The following is a 6,892-nucleotide window of genomic DNA, read 5'->3' as shown; positions in this document are numbered from 1 at the left end:
TGCAAATGATAGAGTTGCTAAAAATATTTTAGAAACAACTTGTAAATTAACTCTGGCATTGGACAATAGAAGTGTCTTAGAAACAACTTGTAAATTAACTCTGGCCCAGGGACATAAGGGAACAAAAGTTAATTGCTGACCCTCTCCCCTCTGCCCAAGCCCCTATCAGCTGATAACAAGATACTAGTTCACCTTCACGCCCCAAATTCCTCAACCTTTTGTGAATATGCACAACCCCCTCTCCTGAAACCTACAAAAACTGCTTCAATGGCATCTCTGGGAGTTAAAATCTGGGTACTAAACTACCCCTAACTCCTTGCACTGCTGCTTTGCAATAAATAATTTTCTCTCCTCTCAATCTTGGTGTGTAAACTATTTGGGCCTGACTACACACCGACCGGAGTTTGGTCTGATAACAGTTAGGTGGAAGATCTCATCCCCACCTGAGTCTCTTCTATTTTGAGAAACAATCAGGGAATATGTTCTCTCTGGCTAGTTAGTCTGATTAAAGAAAAAAGAAACCAAACCTATTGCCACAGAGTGTATTCCAACTTAACAACCCTATAGGACAGAGTAGAACTGACCCATAAGGTTTCCAAAGCTGTAAATCTTTACAGAAAAAGGCTGCCACATCTTTCTCCCTCAGAGCAGCTAGTGGGCTCAAATTGGCAATATCTTGGTTAGCAACTGAATGTGTAAACACTGTACCACCAGGGTTCCTGTGTCACCTGATTCCTAACTTTTTCCATGACTTACCCTCAAACATTGTCTTCCCATTCTGTAGTCTAGAGCAAGTTTTTGGAAGTGCAGTTGGTATTAAATAACAGAACTTGAAGCTAGTTAAAACCAATGAGTTTAGTTAGAAAATGCTCCATAGATAATGTGTGTGTGTGTGTATGTATAAAATTTCAATGTTGTCAACTGATCCCTTATGAATGGATGACGAAATTATATCATACTTTTTTTATCCCCCTAAGTAAGCTGGCACAATCGACTTCCGTAGTGATACTGCCTCAGAAACCCAAGGAGGGGTCGCTATGAGTCAGGTCCGACTCGAAGGTGTTGGACTCAGGTCTTGAAAGGAGTGTCGGTGCGAGGAAGCTACCACTGACACGATAATGCAAAAGCAAAAGGAAAGTTTATTTGCTAGCTCGAACTAGGGTCTCCACTTATACTGATGCAGCAGTTTGGGCAAAAGACCCCGTGCTCTCCTACTATTACATTTTTATAGGAAAAATATAGGGTGGAGTAACACCAAGGCAAAGGGGTACAAATTATTGGTTGTTGCTAGGGGGTAGAAAAGGAGGGGAGGGGGTTTGAGGTAAAGCCCTGAGGCGTGGGGGACACGCTGGAATCCCCGGCATTAAAGACTCCTGGTTAAAGAATAATTACCTGGAGGGGAGGTAAAGCTCTGAGGCGTGGGGGATGTGCTGGAGCCAGGTAAAGCTCTGAGACATGGGGGATGTGCTGGAATCCCCAGCACTAAAGACTCCTGATTAAAGAATTACCTGGAGGGCATTAGGACTCAGGCTTCACATTCCTTAGGACTCAGACCTCACACTAAAGACTCCTGGTTAAAGAATTACCTGGAGGGCATTAGGACTCAGGCTTCACATTCCTTAGGACTCAGGCCTCACACTAAAGACTCCTGGTTAAAGAATTACCTGGAAGGCATTAGGACTCAGGTCTCACATTCCCCCCTTTTTCTTGTTACTTATATGAGGAATCTTCATCCCGTGTTACAGGAGATAGGGACTGATATTGTTGTCTCAGGACCATGAGTTGTACAGTATTAACTCAATCTTTCACAAATGATATAAGTTTATTTATAATGCAGGGGCTAAAAGTTAATAGAATTATAAGGATTATGGAGGGTCCTAAGAGAGTAGATATCAAGGCAGTCAACTACGGGGAGTCATTAAACCAAGATTTGAATAATTCTTCCTGAGTTTCACGCTCCTTTTTTCTTAGGGCAAATCCTTCTCGTACCCTGGCTATAGATTCCCGAACTACTCCCGTATGATCGTCATAAAACAACACTCTTCCCCTAGAGCTGCACACACTCCCCCTTGTTGGAGAAACAAAAGATCCAACCCCCACCGGTTCTGCAACGTTACTTCTGATAGCGAGGTTAAAGATTTCTCTAAATGGGAGATAGAGGCTTCTATTCTTTCAAGGTCCTCGTCTATAGCTGCTCTCAGGGAAGTTATGCTTTGATTCTGCAAAGTTAATGAAGTCACTCCTAAACCGGCCCCTGCTAAGCCAAATAGAGTGACTAAAGTAAAAGCTGCAGTTACTGGTTCCCTTTTTATTCTATTACCCTGGTCATGAGAATAGCTGAAAGAGGTATTAATGCTTATTGCCTCATAAAATGGAGGGTTTACATCGTAACAAACCCAACAAGCTTGAGTTAGGTTAGGAATAGTACGGTTAAGTGTTTGGAAAGCTGCTAGCAATAAGTTCTAAAGGGGATCTTTATTCCGGGGATATTCCTGGGCTCTAGAGGTCACTTCTGGGGTGGCCGCACTCGCTAATATTTTCTTAGTGGTCTGAATCTCTGCCCCCAGGGATTTCGGAGTTGGTTTCTCCCTCCCTGGGGGGTTAAATACCATGTTTGGACCTATAGTTGACTGATCTAAGTTTTCTACCTCTAGAGAGATTATTAATATCCCAGAAGGCCTACTCTGGGAGTCCCAAACCTGAAGACCCCAGGTAAGCTCAGATTTCCACTTAGTTCCTTTTTTCCTTGTTTAGTGAATGAAATTCTTACTAAGTCACAATCTGTACATGCTGTTGTGATAGGTGACGGAGGACCTGCAAAGGAGAATGTTACATAGTCTGGGTTGTGTACTTGCCATTTCCAATCCCTATCATTCGAGGTTACACAGCTCCAACTTTTATAAAAATACCATGGGGCTCCTCCGCACTGTCAAATGTTTCGTTTATACCCTGGGCAGGTAAAAAATCCGATACTACAGATATAGTTTTTACCTAATGAAGTGTCTGTCAGTGCTGCAGGGGGGGAAAAACAAGTCAGGCTACCACACATTAAGGGGAGTGCTCTGGGTGGTAGAGTTTAAGGTCTCGTGGGTTAGTCCGTTGCAAACTCGCTACGTGACTTTAAAAGGTTGATGTTCATTTGAGCTGATCACCAGGCGGTAGATGTTTAGAGTGAGGATGAAGGTTCTGATTTCCATCATATGGAGTTAACTTGATTCTCAATGGGTTCTCAGGATCCAAGGATGCTTTCCAGTTTATTCACGCTGACTGTTGTTCCGGTGGGTCAGCTTTCCTAATATGGGAGTGGTGTATCCAGGCGCCGACTCCGTTTACTTTAAGGGTAGTAGGGGTTACAAGAACAACAACATAAGGTCCCCTCCATCTAGGTTCCAGTGTTTTTCGCTGGTGCTTCTTTATCCACACCCAGTCCCCCGGTTCAATTCCATGGTCCATTCCTTGTCCACTAAGAGGACCTTCATATATGGCTCGGAGTTTGGGCCATAACTCCTTCTGAATTATTTGGAGAGTTTTCATCCCCAAGATTAAATTTTTTGACAACTGATCAGGATATTTTTCCAGGTTGGAAATAATATGGGGTGGCGTCCCATAAATTATTTCAAATGGGGTCAGATTCAGCGTGTACGGGGTATTCCTAGCCCAGTAGAGCACGAAGGGAAGGAGGGTCACCCAGTCTCTGCCAGTTTCTATTGCTAATTTAGATAGGGTCTCCTTTAGGGTTCTGTTCATTCTTTCTACCTGCCCCGAACTCTGAGGGTTATATTCACAATGTAGTTTCCAATTTACCCCCAGAGTCGAGGCTAAGCCCTGGATAACTTTACTTACAAAAGCTGGTCCATTGTCTGATCCTAACGTTCTAGGCATTCCATATCTGGGTACTATCTCTTCTAAAATTTTCTTGGCTACTATTACTGCTGTTTCCCCTTTAGTAGGGTATGCTTCCACCCATCCTGAGAAAGTATCCACTAACACTAGGAGATATTTATATCCATATTTACCTGGTTTAACGTCAGTGAAATCTATTTCCCAATGACGGCCCGGCTCCCTCCCCCTTACCCTCGTACCTGCATGTGTGTTCTTCCTCTTCCCTATTTTCATCACCTGACAGGCCCAGCACCGGTTTACCACACTCTGAGCCACTTGCTTCTGATGGTGTATACGGACCTGTCCTTTGTCCAGTAACTCTAACATTTTCCGTTCCCCTAAGTGAGTCACTTGGTGGAGGTGTGTGAGAAGATGCCGCCCCAATTCTTCTGGCAGAATCAATTTTCTCTCTGAGTCCATATACCATCCATTCTGGTCTTTTTCCATCTGTGGTGATTTTTCAGCCCACTGTATGTCTCGTTCAGAGTAGTTGGGAGTAGGGGGCAGGGGTTCCAGTTGCGGGCAAGGTAAGTCAGTTACTAGAGTTTGTACCACTTGGAGGGCAGCTCTCTTAGCTGCCTGGTCCGCTGCTCGGTTGCCTCTTGCTTCAGGGGAGTGTCCCTTCTGATGTCCCGGGATGTGAACCACCGCTACCATTCGTGGCCGGGTCACAGCTGACAGTAAGCGGAGGATTTCTGTCTGGTTCTTTATTTCTCTTCCTTCTGTGGTTCTGAACCCACGCTCCCGGTAGATGGCTCCATGTATACGAAGAGCCGCATACGCGTAACGGCTGTCAGTATACACCATTAGTCTCTTCCCCTCCACCCTTTCCAATGCTTCTGCTAGGGCGATAAGTTCAGCTTTCTGAGCAGAAGTTCCTGGCGGTAAAGCATCCGCCCAAATAATTTCTTCCCAGTTGTCTACCACTGCAGCCCCCGCATACCTTAGTCCATCCTGTACGAAACTTCTTCCATCCGTGAACCAGATGAGGTCACTGTTCTCCAATGGGCAGTCTCGCAAGTCCTTTCTGACCATATTTACCTCTGCGAGTATTTCTGAGCAGTCATGCAGAGGTATATTTAGGTCAGGGTTAGGTAGCAGGGTGGCAGGGTTTAAAACCGTTGGGGCTAAGAATTGTACCCTTGGAGTGTCAAGTAATAGGTTCTGATAGTGCGTTAATCTGGTGTTGGTTATCCATTTCCCTGGAGGTTGTTTGAGCACTCCTTCAATGGCATGGGGAGTGGTTACTTTCAAAGTCTGTCCATGGGTCAACTTATCTGCATCTTTAACTAGCAGAGCGGTGGCAGCAATAATTCTGAAGCAGGGGGCCATCCTGCTGCTACTAGATCCAGTTTCTTTGAGAGGTATGCTACTGGCCTCTTCCATGGCCCCTGTTGTTGTATTAGGACCCCCTTGGCTATTCCTTTTTTCTCATCGACAAACAGATGAAATGGTTTAGTGGGGTCAGGTAATGTCAATGCTGGGGCTTCAAGGAGTGCTTTCTTAAGTTCTTTAAAAGCTGAGTCCCTCTCTGGAGTCCAGTCACACTCCGACCTTTCTCTACTGAGCTCATAGAGTGACTTCGCTTTTGTGGCGAAGTCTAGAATCTACAGAAGGCAATAACCTACTGTTCCTAAGAATTCTCTTATCTGCCTCAGGCTTGTGGGTCAGGGAATCTGTAGGATAGTCTGTTTCATGGCTTCAGTGAGCTACCTCTGCCCACCTCTCAACTTATACCCTAAGTATGTGACTTCTGGCTTAGCTATCTGAGCTTTCTTGGCACTGGCTCAATATCCCAGCTCTCCTAGAGTGGTGAGCAGTTTCCTGGTTGCTTCAAGGCACCCTGCCTGGTTGGGGGCTGCTATTAACAAGTCATCTACATATTGTAGTAAAGTTACTTGCAGGTTTTGACCCCATTACTCACGCAAGTTGTCACTCAAGGCCTTGTTGAACAAAGTGGGCGAGTTCTTGAACCCTTGGACTAATTTTGTCCAGGTTAGCTGGCTGAGGACTTTATCTGTTTTGTTAAACCATTCGAAGGCAAAAATGTTTTGACTCTGAGGGGCTAGGGGCAGGCTAAAGAAAGCATCCTTAAAGTCCAAGGTAGTATACCACACATGATCTGGAGGAAGATTGCTGAGCAGCGTGTAAGGGTTAGGGACTGTGGGATATATGTTTTCAACCCGGCGATTTACCTCTCTCAGATCCTGCACTAGTCAGTATTCTCCCCCTGGTTTCTTTACTGGTAGGAGAGGTGTATTCCATGCAGACCGGCACCTCTTTAGTACCCCTTCCCGTAACAGCCACTGGATATGGGGTTGTATGCCTTCCCGGGCTTCCCTGGGCATGGGATACTATTGGACTCTTACCAGTATGGCAGACGGTTTTAAGTCCACAATGATGGGCGGTTGGTGTTTCGCTAGTCCAATTCTTCCAGTCCCTGCCCAGGCTTGGGGAAACTCCTCCAGCCACAGAGCCATATCCATTAAGTCTGTATGTTGGTCTTCTACACCTTTATACAAGCGGTATTCATCATGTAAGGCAACTGTTAGAACTTGCAGAGGAGAGCCTTCACCATCAGTAACCTGGACACCATTTTTATGGAAGAATATATGTGTTTGAGCTTTGGACTATAAGTCTCTTCCTAACAGTGGTGCAGGACAGTCAGGTACAATTAAGAATGAATGGGACACCTGTTTAGTTCCTAGGTTCACTTGTCGCTGTGTTGTCCAATGATACCGCTTTGCTCTTGTTGCCCCTGGACCAGGCTAGTTTTTGAAGAAATCTTTCCCTCTTTCTTATTGAGGACGGAGTACTGAGCCCCTGTATCTACCAGGAACTCTACTGGCTTCCCCTCCACCTTCAAGGTTACCTAAGACTCAGGGAGGGGTTCTGAGTCCCGTCTCCCCTAGTCACTGTCCTCGCTTGCCACCAACGTTCTAACAGGAGCAGGTTTTTCATATTTTTTGTTCTCTTTCTTTGGGCATTCATTCTTCCAGTGTCCAGTCCC

General features: G+C 45.3%; 1 pseudogene; it reads right to left on the bottom strand.

Annotated features, from left to right (window-relative positions):
* Positions 1-3,258: 3,258 nt before the first annotated feature.
* The window catches only part of LOC122151470, a 5,059-nt pseudogene continuing 1,425 nt past the window's right edge, over positions 3,259-6,892 (bottom strand).

The sequence above is a fragment of the Orycteropus afer genome, unplaced genomic scaffold (genome assembly GCF_000298275.1).
Source record: "Orycteropus afer afer isolate SDZICR_OR568_19922 unplaced genomic scaffold, OryAfe1.0 scaffold00473, whole genome shotgun sequence".
In the NCBI taxonomy this organism is placed as follows: Eukaryota; Metazoa; Chordata; class Mammalia; order Tubulidentata; family Orycteropodidae; genus Orycteropus; species Orycteropus afer.
This window is presented reverse-complemented; position numbering and strand designations above follow the sequence as displayed.